Raw genomic sequence first — 19,159 nt, 5'->3', positions numbered from 1 at the left:
TTAAAGAAATCATTTGTCATTGGAACAGAAGTTGGCATTAAAAAATGATACCTTCGCAGTCTGAGTAGGAGATGGTTCCGAGACCATTCGTTCTGAAACCATGTATTGTGAAGTCACTATAGTGTCGTCCATTACATGCTGAAGATTGTCTTCTCCTCGCAAATCCGAAACTGTCTGGGAATGTGAATCTTCTTGAGCGACTAGTGAAGGAGATCATGGTTTGCGAGATGCCTTCTTTACTTTCTTTTTCGGATTCTGATCTGGTTCGGAAGGACCAACTTTCTCCTTTCGTTTTCCTCCCTTTTTAGGCTTGTTTGATTTTTCAAGTGCCCTGCGTATCTCTTCAAGCATAGGTCGAGGACTTGAACCAGGATTTTCACGATACTCATTGATTAGCACATATCTGCTGGAACTCGGATTAGCATAGCTTCCGGAATGGATCCCAAAAAGTTGAACTTAGCAGGATCGGACACAATAAAGTTTGAAGTGTGGAAAATAAGAATCACTACTATTACAGAATGATCTACCACCAGAACGTTGAGGCGAGTAATGGCCCTCTTGACGATAATAGACCAGAACCGTGCACAGGAAATCTCCGAGTGCCTGGTGGTGTAGAGGGTGCTCTGAACTAGATGTGTCCATATAATCGAACCGTAATCAATGTTTATGCCAAAGTACAACCCATAGAGGATTGTGCAGAAAAGCTTATTGGTGCTGTTTGAACTAGTAACTCACTTTGAGAAGCTCTTGAATAGGAGAGTGAAAAGCCCATTCCACATTGGAGGAATGTTGGGCTTCTTGAACTTTGACATAAGAGTGAGGTTTTCCGAATAACCCATTTGATAGAACATTTGAAGAATCTCAAAAGAAGAAATGGATTTTGGATCAAACAGATCTTCAGATGAAGAAAAACCCAACAACCTACTGAATCGGGCTTGGAGATGGAGGTTTTGTGGGAACCAATCTCATAAGTAATCACTGAATCACGTTGTTGGTATCTAGCAATGGAGAATGCCTTGGACAGATGGACCAATGGGACATTGTCAGCCACCGTTAGGGCTTGAGCCAAAGGAGAATAATGGAGGCACTCGATCATCGGGTGGTGTGAATCTGCATACTTGGAGGAATCGATATTGAGAGTGAGGTTTTGATTGGGTTTGATGTTCAACATCACCGATGAAGTAGTTTGTTTAGCAACTGATGGGGTTTCAGATGAATCAACCATGGAAAGTGATGGAGAAGATGATGAACAACGAAGAGAGTAGAGAGGGTTTTTTTCCGGGTGTTTGAGTACTTTGATTATGGTGAGAGAAAGGAAAACCACCAAAATATCCCTTTTATATGTCATGATAGGTGAGAGAAAATCATGCTTGACGTTTTCATATCCTGATAAAGTAGTCGTGATGGATGTGACAGCTGTGTTGTTAAGCGGTATTACAACTGACCACACGTGATGTCAGGGAATAGAAAGTAATCATTTGGAATTAAGAACCAGACTTTTGAAAAATCACTATAATTTTCATGCAAGAGTGTGCCAAAGAAAAAGAAATAAAGCAATTTATAACTAGGAATATGTGATTTCAATTATAAATCGATATAAAAGCAGTTTGTTCCCGGGCAACGATCTCTTCCTTCGGAGCCAAGAGAGACTCAGAAGTGTTTGTGTGGCATCCCGTTGAATTACGATCATCTGCTTGTTTGAGAAATAGTGAAAGGCTTCTTTTGATTTAGGCTTAAGGGTAGCTTCATCTTCAACCAAATTCCAAAACTCAACATAAGTCCAAAAGTATGGAAGAAGTACTTGCCTGACCAGTGTAGCCATAATAACAAGTATGCTTTGGAATTATTTAAGTAGATGGATAATATAGAGATCTCAAGAAAAAAAACTGGATCTTTTTGGAAGAAAAGTCTTGGGTTGAGAACTTTTCATAAATAAGAAAGGTACAAACCGTAAAGGTTTTAGTCGTCAATTCAGTGGTGAAGATATCTAGAGCATATTGATTGTTCACCGTCAATTCAGAAACTAGTTTCAGATTTTGGGTTTCACTCAAATCGTGGTGATAACGATTTTAAGATCATAAACACGGATGTTTTGTAACCGTAAACCTCAGTGGTAATATCTAAGAGTCTCGAGGGTTACGTTTATGAACGTGAAAATGATGGAGAAAATTTTTGAGGTGGTTCCAAAGATAAAGATGTACCTCTTCTATAACGAATGACCAAGCAGTGAACTCTTAACTCAATGTGAGAAGAGTAAGGTAGCTCAGTGACTTATGTGAATTTATGGCCTATTTTGGAAGAAATGGTTGATATTATCGATTCATTAAAGTTTCAAACATATAGTCTTAGAGGCTTTGGTCAACATGCATCATCATGCTTCTAGGGACACTTAACTAGTGCAAAGATTCGGAGTTGTCTACCTTCCCCATCTTTCTGAATTAAGATTACAAAGAATATGTTCTTTGAAGCTTCTCAATTATCTAATATTTTTGGGTATTTTAAATTTTTTCTAAAAAGAATCACTACAAGAAAATAGCCTTTACTGACGCGCAAACAATGACACTCGCTGATTCACGTTACGCATTTTTGGGCGTCCTTTAAAATAATGTCAGACTTCCAAAATTTGAAGGATAGTGGACACGTATTTTTGCGTGCCCTTAAATTAGTGTCTCAAGAAAAAAATAAAAAACATGGAGGGCGCTTTATCTTAAACGTGCGTCTTGTGTATGCTTCTGTATGGGTCGCTTTATAATTTTAGTGAAACGCGCCTTGAGAAGATAACCGGGGAAAACAAAACCCTAAAATTTTGAATAACCGCTTTCTTTTCTACCTTCTTTTCTTCATCTTCACAATTGACTCTCCCCTCTTGTTTCTCTATTGTGAGAAGTGACGGAAAGAAGGGATGTTGTTTCTCTATTGTGAGAAGTGACAGAAAGAAGGGAGACTGGGATGGATCTACTGGTGATGATGAACGGAGGTGCTTTCCGGTCAATTTCGGAGATGGCATTGTCAATTTTGATGGTTGTTTCCCTCTTACCCTAATCACACCGCGAATCACACACCGCCAGGCAGTGGAAAAAGATGATGAAGTTTTTTGTTGTCGTATGCCGCCCTCCCTCGCTGTCTCTAACTATCTCTGCCCTTTCTTTATGAAGATGATGAAGTTCATCTTCCTTCATCTTCTCAGTTTTCCATCAGGTAATTATCGGGTTCGCTCGTGATGCTGAACTTCATAAAAGAGTTCTTCTCCGGTCTTAGCATCTTCCCGGGTAGCTAAACTTCTATCATCTCTCGGGATCGATCTTAGCCTCCTATTCACCCCTCTACAGCCTTACTTGTAAGTCCACACCACAATTGTTCTTATCTTGTTCTGGAAAATCAAGAAACATTCGAAAAACCTTAGGGTTTCGCTTCTTATCATCGGTGAGGTCGCGTTTCTTCTTATCAGTACTAGGGTCTCGTTTCTTATCATCAGTGAGGCCTCGTTTCTTCTTATCAGTATCGGATTTCATCTTGGATGAGGGACTAGATTGACGAAACCTGTGAGACTTCTGAGATCGCTCCATGCTCCCTGTGTGGCTGTGTGAGGATACCGAGATTAATGGCTGCGACAGGGGTTAGCAAAGCTCCTTATTTCTTATCTACCAGGTATAATAATTGTTGCTGGAAATGGTTACTTTTTCCTATTCATCACTGTTAGGGCTTATTTCTTCTGTTGGACGAATTTGATTCTTTTTCTGATTTGGGAACCAAAACATGCGAGACTAATGAATTTATTGGTGATAATTAATGGTCTGATGATTCCTTAACCTATGAACATTCACATTTATCTGTTATAGTGAACATCAAATCTTGTGTTTGGATACAATAACAAGCAAATATACCTGCTGCTTATTTAAGTTCAAATATGGAGCGGACCAAACAACAAAACATTCTCAAAGATCTTTGTTCAGGGCATTGCAGTTACATTCAATTTACACACTTCAATGTGTTTCCCAATGCACTATATACATATCTATCTCAGAGGTGATATTCTGCCATTATATATTTCCTTGCTATTGTAATTATTTGAGCTTATTGATGCTTGCTTTGATATATCTTTGATAAAGACGTGAATGCCCTCTTTACCAGAATTCCATCCAACTAAGTAAACCCTTAAGTTTCTTTCTTCAATGATCCCAAATATTAGATATTTCACGACATTTGATAACTTCACCTGATCATCATCCTTTCTGCTTTTATTTCTTATTCTTGAATGGACTACAATTTCAATTTTTTCTCTTGCTATTGCTGACAGGTCACTCAGCTTACCCTGATTCACCTTTGGGACCAGATGCTTATCATGAATATCAAATCTTACTTGTCCAAGATTACAAGGAACTAAAGAAGAAAAACAATCAAAACTCTATACACAAAAATAGCAACAAACCTAAGGAGAATCCCATGATTTCCATTGATTGGAAATTCTGGAGATCTTATTTGCAAAAATCTTCAGGCCAATGTGTCACAATTCAAATGCTTGGGAGAGTTGCAGGTTGCTTCTTCACACAACTTTATTTATTTATTATTATTTTTTAAAAATTTTATGTTACACTGAATCAGTCTATGTATATGTAGCATTAAGAGAACTTGTTAAAACAAACTTATCGCATTACTTGTTCACCGAGTTCACTCCACAAGAATTGAAGAAAGACAGTTTGATGCAGCATCATAATGAAGCTTCAAATGATTTAGACCTTGTAAAAATGGATGATCATTATTCAGATGAATTTTTTGATTTTGATGATGAATCGGAATGTGACTACATAATCACTCTTCCAGAAGATAAAACTGGTAATCTGGCCCACAGTTGGTCGTCACCAGAACCTTCTTTATTTCCGGTCTGTGGACAAACTTTTCTGGAAGACCGTAAAAAGGTTAAAAAAACTGATTTTTTTACCATTTATAAAACAGTAAAAATCATTGTCCTTTTTTTTAGCAGATTACAGTGGAAAGTACATTGCTAAAAACTGTTGGTGCTGACTGGCTTAAATCTGACAAGCGTGAAGATCAACTGGCTATTCGCCCTAGGAACATTATTCACAAATATGCAGCTGAAGGTCGCCCATAATTCTTCATTGTTATTAACTTTTAGGTAATTAATTATATATTATATATTATATAAACATGTACAAATTAGAATTATTTAGTAATTACTATTTTTGTGATCATTTAATTGATTAGGTGCCAGGTTCAACACATTATAATCTTGCTTCCTACTTTACAGCTTGAAGTTTGAAGGATATTATTGTAATTTGGTGGTATATTAGGTGTTGTGTTTGCCTGAGAGTGAGAGTTAGCAGAGGTAGGAACCGCTGTGAAGCTTTCCGCTCCAAAACCCCAACTGGTGGTGCCGCCTTCAGCCGCTTGCTTTTTCTGGTGCCCATTGTTTCTTGTTCCAATGGATTTGGATTTGTTTCTTGTTCTGGTGCCTTCAGCCGCTTTCTTGTTCAAGGTTATTAGCTAAAGTATGCCCTCAGTCTTATCATGTTAATTTATGACATACTTTTTCTTTTTGTTGTAAACTTCATGAAGTTATGAATTACTGTTCTTGACATGTTCTTGACAGATGGGAAAAGAGACTCGAAGATCTCTTTAATGGTCGACCCTTTGACATGCTTGATGCTACCCTCACAGACATCATTCAAAAGTTCCCACTAGACATTAAGGTAATACCCTAAGGACTCAAGAACAAGATAATTGATATGCACCAAAAGGACTTGAGAACAAGATAATTGAACTACAAGTGTTGGTTGACCGCAAACCCAATAGTCAACTTTTCTGGTGTGGTGGGGACCAAATTTGGCTCAAGAACCGATGTTTCATTTGACACCAAAACTGAAAATTTCACCAAATACAACATTGGAATTAGCTTCTCTATTCCAAATCTTATTGCTGCTTTCACCCTGTGAGCTCTTTATTTTGTTATATACAAAATTAATCTTTTAAAGTAATTATGTTGATTAATTAATTAATTATTGTAATAGGAATGACAAGTGGGACACATTGACTGTATTATACTACACATTGTTAAGTCGTTGACCAACACAACTGTAAATGCAGAAGTCAACAAAGACTTTTCTAGCAATGAAAACACGATTACAATTGGTAGCAATATTTTATATAAAAAATGCCAGTCTTGACAAAACTTTAAAACAATATTTTATATGAAAAATGAACTTGTGTTAAAATTATGTTTATTTATTATATGCAGAGTCTTGACAAAAATTGTTTAGGTCCTTTGAGGAAAGCTTATTGCAGCTCTCTTAATCTACTTTTAAGGCGTGAGGTATGTTCAACTAATTAGTATAATTCATACGTACAAATATAAATAAATATTAAAAAAGTTAAACATTCTTTTTTTAGGCACGTGAATTTGCTAATGAGTTTAGAGCAATTACAAAAGCATCAAGAAATCCAACTGTTTTGCTCGAAGGTTCAACTGGTTCAAATCAAAATGTAAACAATGCAGATACTTCCACTGCTCTGAAGCTTATGCCAAAATGCTCACCATATTATCCCACTCCTTGTTGATGAGGTTATTAATATAATTCTTCATTTTTTTGGTTTATTTTAGAATAAAGTTTCTAAATCGATTTATTTCCTTCACATAGTTCCTTTTTTCACACTTCATGTGCTTTGGAGTTTCTGCACTCGCTAAACCAGGAAGTCCTGCAGATGGCAATAAAACAAACGAGGACGATTTAGGCATTATGGACATCAATGATAATGATGATGACGACAACAACAACAACAAAAGTAAAAATAAAAAACAAAAAATTTCAATTCATTTCCATTTTCCACCTAATTTTTATACTGTTGTTGACCTTTCATTTCCATTTTTCCACCTAATTTAACACTTCAGTTCAAGATTTGGTAACTTACCTGAGATCAGCTATTGACATTTTGTTTCTTTGTGGAAGTTCAGATTTGGTTATAGCAAAACAAGCAATTGTATCCTTCTGTGTTATGTTGTTTTGCTTAATCTTTCTTGTTTTTTATGATATAGAAATATGTTTTGTATCTTCTTTAACTTAAATCAGCTCTTATATCTGTTTGATCGACTTTGGAAAATACCTGATGACAAATGGAGATACTGTGTAGATGACTTTTCTTCTACATTTAACATAGCAAGACACTCAATATATTGGATGAAGCCCTACAGGTGTGTCTCTATCTTTCCTTCATCTTTTTTTTTCATGTATCAAAGATCCATTTGCACAAAATTCAAGAAAAAGAAAACAATGATCCGCTTTATTCGTGCCAGAGGTTTAAATTTTTATTTATTTATTTATTTATATTAATAATTTAACCCTTTAATACATATATATATATATATATATATATATATATATATATACACACACACACACATATATATGTGTATGTATATATATATATATATATATATATATATATATATATATATATATATATATATATATATATATATATATATAGGTTGCACTTCAAGTTTTGGTTCGAAGACAAATAGCTCGGTTGTTGGATCATTGTCTTCAATGTGCTAGATTTGTATACAATGAATTACTAAAAGTATTATCTTTTTTTCTTTTTCTTTTTCTTTTTTTATAATTCAGAATAAATAAATATTTGGGAAATATTTCAGATTAGCCAGAGTTGTCTAGTGCATGAACTACAACAGTTCCCTGTTCCTAAGATGCACATTAATGACATTGTTGGGAGTTTTTTGTTTGAAGGTCTTCAACCTTCACAAATAATGATTGGACACTTAGTAGAAATGGAGGTATTAGACCAAAGTACTTCAATTGGGACTTTTATACATACATGTTCATGTTCATTAAACCAAAGTATTTATGGTGTCAGGTTACTTCAGTAAAAACTTGTAGTTGGTATTGACCATTGACTATTGATTGACTTACTTTTTCTGTTTGATGCAGAGTCAATTGGTAGGGAAATTGTTAATTTTTCAAAGTAAAACAAAGGGTTGATTGAACGAGAGAAAAGAAAACACCAACACTCCATGGCTAATAAGAATAAAAAAAATAAAGATATGAGGCAAAAAAGGTAAAACAAACTCGTATGTATGAATATGATTTGTATGGTAATTAAATTTATAGTGTATGTATGTTTTGGTTTGCATGCAGTCTTTGTTTGGCAGCTTGGACAAACTTTGTAGCACCTGATCGTCCATGCCACTCTTGGTAAAACAAATTTATAGTTTACTTCTTCCATTCATGTTAGTAATTTCTCATTATGATGTGTTGTTTCTTGTGCAATTTTATTTTTAGGAGGTATTTTACTTTATTAAATGTTTAAAGTTACAGGACATAAGTATGGGCACATCATGGAACATTTTAGGGTAGTTGTTGGTTTTCCTCTTGGTGATCCATCAATGAAGTGGCTAACATCATGTAACAACATTTTAGGGGAAGATGTATGTATATGTTTTTTTTAATGAATAATGTAATCATATGTATGAATATGAAATAAAGTTTGTTATTTGTATGACAATAAATTTTATGCAATGGATTGTAATTTTACTATATGGTATTTTATTTTTTGTTATGAGACATTAAATGTAAATTTAATTTGAAAATCAGTAAATCTGTAAATAATATTTTTTTTAACATTTAAAATTATGATACGCAAAAATGTGTGTCATCTTCATTTATGACATGGCCTTTCTTGACAGCGGCTTCCTTGATACACATTGCGTGTCATAAACACGCGCGTCGTAAGGTTACGACATATAAATGCGTGTGGTCTTCATTTATGACAGGGCTTTCCTTGATACGTATTGCGTGTCATAACTGCGTGTCGTAAATGCGCGTCATAAATACGCGTCGTAAATGCGCGTCGTCTCTCTTTATGACAGGGACTTTCTTGATGCGCATTTGCGCGTCGTCTGAGCGTTTTACGACGCGCAATGAGCGTCGTAAAAGTCTGTTTTTCTAGTAGTGAATTTTAAAACATAGTAATATAAAAGAAGATATAATATTATTGGATTTTTGAATTTTCTGAAAAAGAAATGAAAAACAGAAAATATATTAAATATTTTTGTATTTTTGAGTTTTTGTACAGTAACTTTTGAATTAGATAGAAGAGAATTAATATACAAAGGATACATAGAGTTCTGAATCACCAAATAAACTGTAGACTCTAAGTCGTTCCGAGGGCTCGGACCCATTCGTAGTGTGACAAGTAGACTTCGAGTGACTCTGAAGGCTCGGAACCATTCAGAACTTAATCAAAGCTATTCTAATGCGAAGCTGGTTTTGGAATAGAGTCTGCTTCTATAATTCCAAGCCCTTGTAAAATATGATTGAATGACGATTCTGGTAGTGCCTTCATAAAATACCAACAAGTTGATCAGAGGATCTTAAGAAATGAACTTCTACATTCCCATCCTCTACATGATCCTTTATGAAATGATACCTCAGTGCTATATGCTTCGTCTTGGAATGTTGCACTGGGTTGTGGCATATGAGAATAGTATTTTCAGAGTCATAATATAAGGGGATCCTCTTCATATTAATCCCGTAATCTCTAAGTTGACTTTGAATCGATATCACTTGAGAAGTACATGAGGCAGCTATAGTATACTCAACTTCAGCGGTCGAAGCAGTTTGTTTAGCAACTGATGGAGTTTCAGACGAATCAACCATGGAAACTGATGGAGAAGATGATGAACAATGAAGAGAGTAGAACGGGTTTTTTGCCGGGTGTTTGAGTGCTTTGATTGTGGTGAGAGAAAGCAAAACCATCAAAATATCCCTTTTATACGTCATGATAGGTGAGAGAAAATCATGCTTGACGTTTCCATATCCCGATAAAGTAGTCGTGATGGATGTGACAGTTGTGTTGTTAAGCGGCATTACAACTGACCACACGTGATGTTAGGGATTTGAAATGATAATGCGCCTTTTTGAAATCTTATCCCTTTTATACCACCGTTTCAATTATGCACATTCATAATGAAATTATAATCACCATAAACTGTTCTGCGAATAGAAAGTAATCATTTGGAATTAAGAACCAGACTTTTGAAAAATCACAATGATTTTCATGCAAGAGTGTGCCAAAGAAAAAGAAATAAAGCAATTTATAACTAGGAATATGTGATTTCAATTATAAATCGATATAAAAGCAGTTTGTTCCCGGGTAACGATCTCTTCCTTCGGAGCCAAGAGAGACTCGGAAGTGTTTGTGTGGCATCCCGTTGAATTACGATCATCTGCTTGTTTGAGAAATAGTGAAAGGCTTCTTTTCATTTTGGCTTAAGGGTAGCTTCATCTTCAACCAAATTCCAAAACTCAACATAATTCCAAAAGTATGGAAGAAGTACTTGTCTGACCAGTGTAGCCATAATAACAAGTATGCTTTGGAATTATTTAAGTAGATGGATAATATAGAGATCTCAAGAAAAAAACTGGATCTTTTCGGAAGAAAAGTATTGGGTTGAGAACTTTTCGTAAATAAGAAAGGTACAAATCGTAAAGGTTTTAGTCGTCAATTCAGTGGTGAAGATATCTAGAGCATATTGATTGTTCACCGTCAATTCAAAAACTGGTTTCGGATTTTGGGTTTCACTCAAATCGTGGTGATAACAATTTTAAGATCATAAATACGGATGTTTTGTAACCGTAAACCTCAGTGGTAATAGCTAAGAGTCTCGAGGGTTACGTTTATGAACGTGAAAATGATGGAGAAAATTTTTGAGGTGGTTCCAAAGATAAAGATGTACCTCTGCTATAATGAATGACCAAGCAGTGAACTCTTAACTCAATGTGAGAAGAGTAAGGTAGCTCAGTGACTTATGTGAATTTATGGCCTATTTTGGAAGAAATGGTTGATATTATCGATTCATTAAAGCTTCAAACATATAGTCTTAGAGGCTTTGGTCAACATGCATCATCATGCTTCTAGGGACACTTAACTAGTGCAAAAATTCGGAGTTGTCTACCTTCCCCATCTTTCTGAATTAGGATTATGAAGAATATGTTCTTTGAAGCTTCTCAATTATCTGATATTTTTGGGTATTTTAAATTTTTTTTTCTGAAAAGAATTTTAAAACATAAGAACATAAAAGAAGATATAATATTATTGGATTTTTGAATTTTCTGAAAAGAAATGAAAAATAGAAAATATATTAAATATTTTTGTATTTTTGAGTTTTTGTACAGTAACTTCTGAATTAGACAGAAGAGACTTAATATACAAAGGATACATAGAGTTCCGAATCACCAAATAAACAGTAGACTCTAAGTTATTCTGAGGGCTCGGACCCATTCGTAGTGTGACCAGTAGACTTCGAGTGACTCTGAAGGCTCGAAACCATTCAGAACTTAGTCAAAGCTATTCTAATGCGAAGCTGGTTTCGGAACAAAGTCTGCTTCTATAATTCCAAACCCTTGTAAAATATGATTGAATGACGATTCTGGTAGCGCCTTCGTAAAATACCAACAAGTTGATCAGATGATCTTAAGAAATGAACTTCCACATTCCCATCCTCTACATGATCCTTTATGAAATGATACCTCAGTGCTATATGCTTCGTCTTGGAATGTTGCACTGGGTTGTGGCATATGAGAATAGCACTTTCAGAGTCACAATATAAGGGGATCCTCTTCATATTAATCCCGTAATCTCTAAGTTGACTTTGAATCCATATCACTTGAGAAGTACATGAGGCAGCTGCGGTATACTCAACTTCAGCGGTCGATAGAGAGACACATGTTTGCTTCTTTGATTGCCAACTTACGAGTTTGCCATTAAGAAATTGACATCCTCCAGTTGTACTTGTTTGATCACGACCGTATCCTCCAAGATCAGCATCTGAGAAGGTTTGCACAAAGAAGCCTGAGTTGGAAGGATAATAGATTCCGAGAGAGGTGTTTCTCTTAAGATATCGAAGAATATTCTTTTACAGCTATCATATGTGGTTCACGAGGATTTGCTTGAAACCTGGCACAATAGCAAACAACAAACATAATGTCTAGACAACTAACTGTTAGATACATTAATGAACCTATCATTTGTCGATAGAGAGTCATGTCAGCTATTGGCTTGTCCAAGGAAGGTGTAAGCTTCGTTTCGAATTCCATAGGAACCTTGACCATAGGTTCTCCCACCATTCCGAACTTCACAAGTAAGGTCTTTGTATAAGACTCTTGGTTGATGAATATGCCCTTTGAACTCTGTCTTATATTTAAACCAAGGAAGAAGTTAATTGGATTCATTGAGCTCATCTCAAATTTTGTTTCCATCAATTTTCGGAATTCAACAGTTAATTTAGGATTAGTAGATCTAAAAATGATATCATCAATATAAATTTAGACAATCATTAGATGGTCACCATCTTTCTTGTGAAAGAAGGTTGGGTCGACTAAGCCTTGTTTAAACTTGGATTGTTTCAAGAATCAAGTGAGAGTTTCATACTAAGCACGTGGAGCTTGCTTTAGACCATACACGACTTTATCCAAAATGTAGCAATGGTCACTACAAGAAAAAGACCCTTTTATGACGCGCAAAATATGACACTTGTTGGTTTATGTTACGCAAAAGAGAGTGACATTAAAAAAGTGTCATCTCTTCAAAAAATTTAAGGATTTAGGTCACGCATTGTCACACCCCGGCCGTCGGCGGAAACACCGGGCGGTGTAATGTCATTTCTCGTATCATAGTTATCAACTTCCTGAAAACACATGCAATTTAAAATACGTCAACATAAAGTTGGTGAGTTCATAGGTTTTGACTCCATATAAAAATAATACATATTCCGAGTTTCAAAAGTATAGTTTTGAAAGCATAATTTTGACTCTCCAACGTTTATTATATATATCCTAGGTATAAAAGTTTACTTACTAAATAAGTATATACCTATAAGTCTCATATACTATGAATATAAGTGTTTGTAATTCCATACAAACAAAAGTTGCTGCGTATAAAAATCTTATTTCAATTCTATACGAGTAAAACCACTACGTATAAATCTATTTCAATTCTATACGAGTATATGTGCTAGGTATAATTATCTACTTAATATAAATAGTACCTGGGGTATAAGTAGGGGAAACTTATACTTAACATTAATACTTGTATAGTGACAAAGTATAATGTTTCTAACAAGTTGCTACCATGAGTTTGTAACCGCTGCTTGACAACAAAACCTTTGAAAAAACAATACACTCATGATTTACCATGAGAAACAACACACTCATGATTTACCATGAGAAACAACATCGCGCGCTTCATCGACGCCGGAATAAAAATAAAAGGAACGAATCGTTACTCGCTTGTCTTGGGTTGTAATCAACCACGAGGGGGGTCATCAACCCGTATCTTATTCATACACGACTTCCTCATTCACACGGGATTAACGATTACAGGTCAGAGGACTTCCACTAAGATCCCCAATCTTAGTTGATGAATGAGGTAGCTCATGTAGACTTTGACGGCTTCCTATAGCTCTAACAACAAAAGCATTTTCATGTCTAAAACCCTAAGTCACTAGACTATGCTTTTAAACATTAATCCTAACTTCATAACATTTAGGCAGTATAACAACTATATCTTGAAGTAAAACCAGGTTTTATATTGACCTAAAACCAACAATAACAACATATAACGTTCCTAGTTTAATCTTGACATAAAACTATCTATAGCTATACTAAGTTTTATCTTAACATAAAACTAATCAATAACAACATATAACATATCCATTTTTATCCAGACATAAAACTAATCAATAACAACATATAACATATCCATTTTTATCCTGACATAAAACCAATATCAACAACATATAACAAACATGGTTTTATCTTGACATAAAACCAATAATAACAACATATTTATCAATTAACATATAGGACTTCCGAGTATAACTCTGGAACTAAATCGCACACATAATATATATAGAATCCTAAGTATAACTCAAGATCTACATTAGTATGACAATAACATGCTAACAACTTTACGATAGTTGTATACTTTCAAATACGAAATAACTATATCCCGGTTATTATAACTATCTACGTTGATACTGATATATACTATCATATAGACATAATAATAACATATATATAATATTTAGCATGTGTTTTCCCCCAAAAATATTAGAAAGTGGGGTCGTGAAACTCACCTTTGCAGCGTGATTTTATGTAATCTAAGCAGAAACGGTTAGCGTACAAGGTCGTCGGGGCTCGGGAAGCAAAACGGCTTCATCAAAGGAGAGAGTAGGAAGGATATCAGGTGTAAGAACGGCTGGGGTCGATCTTGCTATTTATAGTAAGATTTTTGGCCCTCACGACGTGAGAAATGATAGGTTCACGTCTTGAGTTATGGCAAGAGTCATCTCGTAGCTTTAACGTGTGTTTTCTAACCCCGATTCGTGTCTTGCAGCGTCCTCACGTCGTGAGAAAACCTTGCTCACGTCGTGAGCTTTTGGGTTATCATTCCATAGAATTCTAGCTTCGAAATGTGGCGTTTTTACTCCTCACATCGTGAGGTTTGATGCTCACGTCGTGAGTCCAGTCAGATTAGGGTTTTTGACATGTGTCGTGCTCTTAGACAGCTGTAACTTCGGAAGGTCGTAACTTTTGCATATGAACTCCGTTTTTGACGTTCTTTATATCCATGCGTAGGTATTTACGAGCACTACAACTCTCTTTTAGACTCCAATAGCTAAATCTAAGCCTATTTTAAATTCCTTATGTTACAGAGATTTTATAGCGTTCGGTTTATCATAAATTCTTCATGCAAAGTCAGATTTAGATGTTCTCTATATTTTTGGAATCGTATGGACGTATACTTTAAGTTGTATCATAAAATATGTGTGAAAGTTCATACTTTAACATGAATTACATAGTAAGTTTATCATGTTACTAGTTTAACAAAAATCACATTACATGATTGACATAGTCACATGTGATTGTTTTTGACCTATTTTGACTGGTGTTACACGCATTATTGTGTACCCTTAAATTAGTGTCATAAGAAAAAAAAAATTAAAAACACGAAGGGCGTTGTATCTTAAATTTGCATCCTCTATAAGTGTCACTTTATAATTTTAATGAACGCGCGTATCTACGATACAGGGGAAAATGAAATCCCAAAAAATTTGAAAACCCACCTTGTTCTTTTCTACCTTCTTTCTATCTTTCATCTTCGCAAACGATTCCCCCTCTCCCTCCACTCTGATCCGCTTCCCCACTATTCTTGACCTTAATTGTTAATCATCTCATCGGATCTCTTCTCTAGTGTCACTCTGAAGATCAAGAAATTTCAAGCCCTAGTCTCCCTCTGAGATAGAGACAAAAAGAAAAGATACATGAAGAATGCACCTATTGTTGTTACAACTTATGATGTTTCTTAAATTCTCTCGATTCTTTCTAGCCTCTGCAACAATCGAAGATATCACCTCGCTTCGCATGGTCTTGCCGGCAACCTTAGGTCCGACGACCTTAACCCTACTTCTCATTCGGCGACCCTACTAACCTAAGCCTCACTTCTCCTTATCGGCTGATTTGTTTCTACTCCACCTTTATTTCTTTTCATCTTTGTCTTCACAAAAATCGAGTTTTTTCCCCCCTATTGTCTCTCTATTTTATTATCGCATATCTCCTCTTACAATCATCCCTTCGTCTCCGCCCCTCACCCACCTCCACTCAACTCTCTCGTATCCCCTTCACCTATCAATACATCTCAGAACAACTCCATATACATCAAAGTAATGCATACTTCCTTTTGGTCAGTGTTTGTGTGAATTGGGTTCTCAAATTGACAATATGATTAGACATCCCTTTTCATAGTTCGAATTGTGAGAAATGGCAAGAAATGGTTTGAATGTTTAAGACTTATAGTTATAAGTTCTGAAAGGGTTTAAACACACACACACATATGCTATCAAATGAAAGGTGTATGAGCTTGAGAAGTATGGCTGAAAACTTATGGAAGCATTACGTATCAGAAATATGCACTTAAGTAAGAAAGTTAAAAAGTATTGATTTCTAGAAGTCCAGTTGATTTATGGGTACATGTCAAAGCTAGTAGGAGCATAATTGTTATGTATATACAAGCACAATTGTTATGCTTGGTGTAACATCCATGAATTTTACACCAAAATTTAAACTTTTTCGATCATAATAAAGATTAAATAGTATTGTTTACAAAATGTTTTAAAATCAATATCCATCAGAGTGTCCCAAAACCATAACGTAAGGATGAGGAGCGGTACGGTCACGCCTTCGCCTTGCCATGATCTCCTGAAGTACCTGAAACATTAAACTGAAACTGTAAGCCCGGGGGCTTAGTGAGCTACCCCCAAAGTATCAATACCACACTGATAATGCCATATCAATAACAAACTATCAAACAATCAACATGCATATTGGCCATCGGCATGAATGGGCCGCCTTACTGGGCCTATAGTCTATCTGAATCTATCCCGAGCCTTCGGAATAACTGGTCCGCCTCGTGGGCCTGCAGTCTACCCGGACCGCTCATAGGGTATGTTGGCCTTCAGCACAAAGCAGGAGTGCCTCAACCCAACCAACAAGCAACTAACCATGTGCGCATAACTATCATATACTAGCATATACAAACATCAAACATATCTATCACACTGATCATCAATCATAGAATTCTCTCATAACTAGAGTACCGACCTAGCAGGTCACTAACATACTAACCCTTACGGATCATAAGAGCATAACATATTGTCTACCCTGATTCCGATCTAACCGATCATAACCACATGTAGCATACCATAACATCAACAACTAAAGGGTTGGTCTTGGTGCCGTAGACCCTATCGATATAGTGAGGATAACTTACCTTGCAAATATCGACTCGGAAGATACACTCCAACTCTCGGATCACCCGACACAGGCTCCACCACCTATGATCATAGTACAATATACTCATAAGTCCTTAACCTTATAAGGTACCCCAAAACCCACTAGTCAACCTCTGATCAAGGTCAAAGTCCTCAGTCAAGGTCAACAGTCCATGTTGACCTCGACTCGCCGAGTACCCTCGGCTACTCGTCGAGTTCCCTGAAGCACATTCCAACTTGCCGAGTCATCGGAGTGACTCGTCGAGTTCCTTCGATTCTTATTCAAACTTTAAGGCCACCTGTCGAGTTCCCTCCTTTCCACTCGACGGATACACACACATACATATCCAAGAGAAAACTCATCCGACTCACCGAGTTGATCTTTAACTCATCGAGTCTTATGGTAATCGATGAGTTCAAAACTCTTAGATTGATTAGATCTTTCACAAGTACGATAAAAGAAATCAAACAATTTAAGAACAATATGAGAATGAACACAGAACAAAATCAAATATGTGCTTATGATTCAAAACTGAGTCACGCCTCAGCAGAGCTCGATGAAGAACTTCCTTTGTAGAGGCGAGCTAGGGTTTACAAAACAATGAAGCAAATAAAATAAATGAAAGCGATCCCTAATAAGTCTTCATGCATGCAACTTATATACTAAACCCTAGTACAAAATTATGCACGGCTGGACAGGCCCAATACCGACATTCAAACTGCGCTAAGGACCGACTCCATGACGCAATCTAATAGACTCAACAATCTCCCCCTTTGCGTCAAATGAGGCGAGAAATTATTTCCTCTGAGTAGGCTTCACCGTCTTTATAACTTTAAACAAACGAGGAATTAGGGCGAGAAGAGTCTGTCTAAACTGTATGTACCACCTCAGCATGTCAGTGAATAATTTCTTGTCAGCAGCACTGTTCTGATCGCACCTCTGAATGATCTCCAAGATATGCTCAAGGCAAGACGTTGAGAAGAGGTGTTTGTCAACAAGAGTGAACAGACATTTTTGAACTTCGCCCCTGAGGAACATAACTGTGTGATACTTTGAATCGATTTTCCCCTTGATCATGGTATTGACATTGCCAGCTTTGCCCATAGTCTTGATCGTTGTTCGGTTGTATATGGCAGAGGCAATCTCCTGGTCCATCTTCGCTACCTCATGTATGTAGCAAACAAGCATACGCTTGACTTGATCGATTATTGGCCGATACTCCAGACGATTTGACAAAAGAATATTAATGAGGAGTATCCAGTCATGAGGATTAAGGTTTGGTAGATCAGCAAGGGTAAAATGGTAGACTGAGCCTTCTGTTCCACGAGTCACCCTGAATTTGACATTGATAAATTTCCTTGCTGAATAGGGCTTCATCACCTTGACTGTGGTTATTTTCTTTAAGCTCCAAGTCATGTGTTGAGGTTGAGAAAACTCCAAGTAAAATTCCAGAAGATCCCTATCTACCTTCGGGTCTGGGGATGGAATAGCAGCAGTTGAGTTGAAGTAGTGGAAGATAAATGCCTTTCGAGTGATTGGCATATCAAACTATGCATCCTTGGAATTGTCAAGACCAAAGGACATAATTGGCTCAAGCCAGAGAATGCTTGGCTCATCAATTGCACATCTTTGAAGTGAGTCTTTTGTCCACACAGGAAACATGGACTTTTTCTTCTTAAGGAGCTCAGCCTCCTTTCGCTTCAGCTCTAGCTCAGCTTGCTGATTCTTGGTGTTTACTCCCATTTCTTTTTTCAGAAGTGTTAACCTTCTGGACAGGTTTCTTGGGAATTTCGACATAGACATCATCTTCATTGTCTATGTCGTCTTCACCGATTTTCTTCTTCTTTTTGTCTTTGTTACTGACCGAAGCTTCATTACCCTTCGGTTCAGCAAATGGTTTTGATCCAGAAGGAGGAGGTTGCTTTGTCACTTTCTCTCCCCCTTGTTTCGGTTGGACCCCGGTCACTGGAACACCCTCGATACGGCTAAGAACGTCCAGTGCCAGTCTAAGCTTGTCCGCCAAATGACGTCTGACAGTTATAGTGATGATCGGATCATGAGCCTCAATAAGATGAAGAAGGATGGAGTGAACATCTGCAGCAGAACTCCGAATGACCTCCCTTTCTGACCTGAGGTCATTAATCTCAACATTAGCAGTACGCAGCTTGTGTGTTTGCAATTTAAATTGGGTTATACGTCTGTCGAACTCATCCATAATCTGATTTTCCACTGCTAATTCCGCTTCCATTTGAGTTAAGCATTCGTTGACATTAGCATGGAGCGTTTCATTGGCTTCTTCA

At 36.5% G+C, this 19,159-nt stretch overlaps 1 long non-coding RNA gene across 15 annotated transcripts; it reads left to right on the top strand.

Moving 5' to 3' along the window:
• The first annotated feature begins 2,743 nt into the window (after nucleotides 1–2,743).
• Nucleotides 2,744–8,564, top strand: LOC111901599 (uncharacterized). Of its 15 annotated transcripts, XR_006187007.2 has the most exons (18): nucleotides 2,745–3,423; nucleotides 3,500–3,648; nucleotides 3,840–4,026; nucleotides 4,298–4,534; nucleotides 4,618–4,916; nucleotides 4,982–5,134; nucleotides 5,224–5,507; nucleotides 5,609–5,947; nucleotides 6,027–6,147; nucleotides 6,254–6,328; nucleotides 6,406–6,577; nucleotides 6,654–6,798; nucleotides 6,905–6,993; nucleotides 7,083–7,204; nucleotides 7,667–7,804; nucleotides 7,959–8,085; nucleotides 8,166–8,222; nucleotides 8,340–8,564. It is a non-coding gene; the product is annotated as an uncharacterized LOC111901599 (long non-coding RNA). The 15 variants fall into 15 exon arrangements; XR_006187013.2 differs by having other exon boundaries at nucleotides 2,744–3,648; nucleotides 5,310–5,507; XR_006187012.2 differs by having other exon boundaries at nucleotides 2,744–3,648; nucleotides 5,224–5,494.
• Nucleotides 8,565–19,159: the final 10,595 nt, after the last annotated feature.

This window comes from Lactuca sativa, chromosome 9, assembly GCF_002870075.4.
Source record: "Lactuca sativa cultivar Salinas chromosome 9, Lsat_Salinas_v11, whole genome shotgun sequence".
Lineage (NCBI taxonomy): Eukaryota > Viridiplantae > Streptophyta > Magnoliopsida > Asterales > Asteraceae > Lactuca > Lactuca sativa.
The sequence above is the reverse complement of the archived record's forward strand: the minus strand, read 5'-3'. Positions and strand labels throughout refer to the sequence as shown.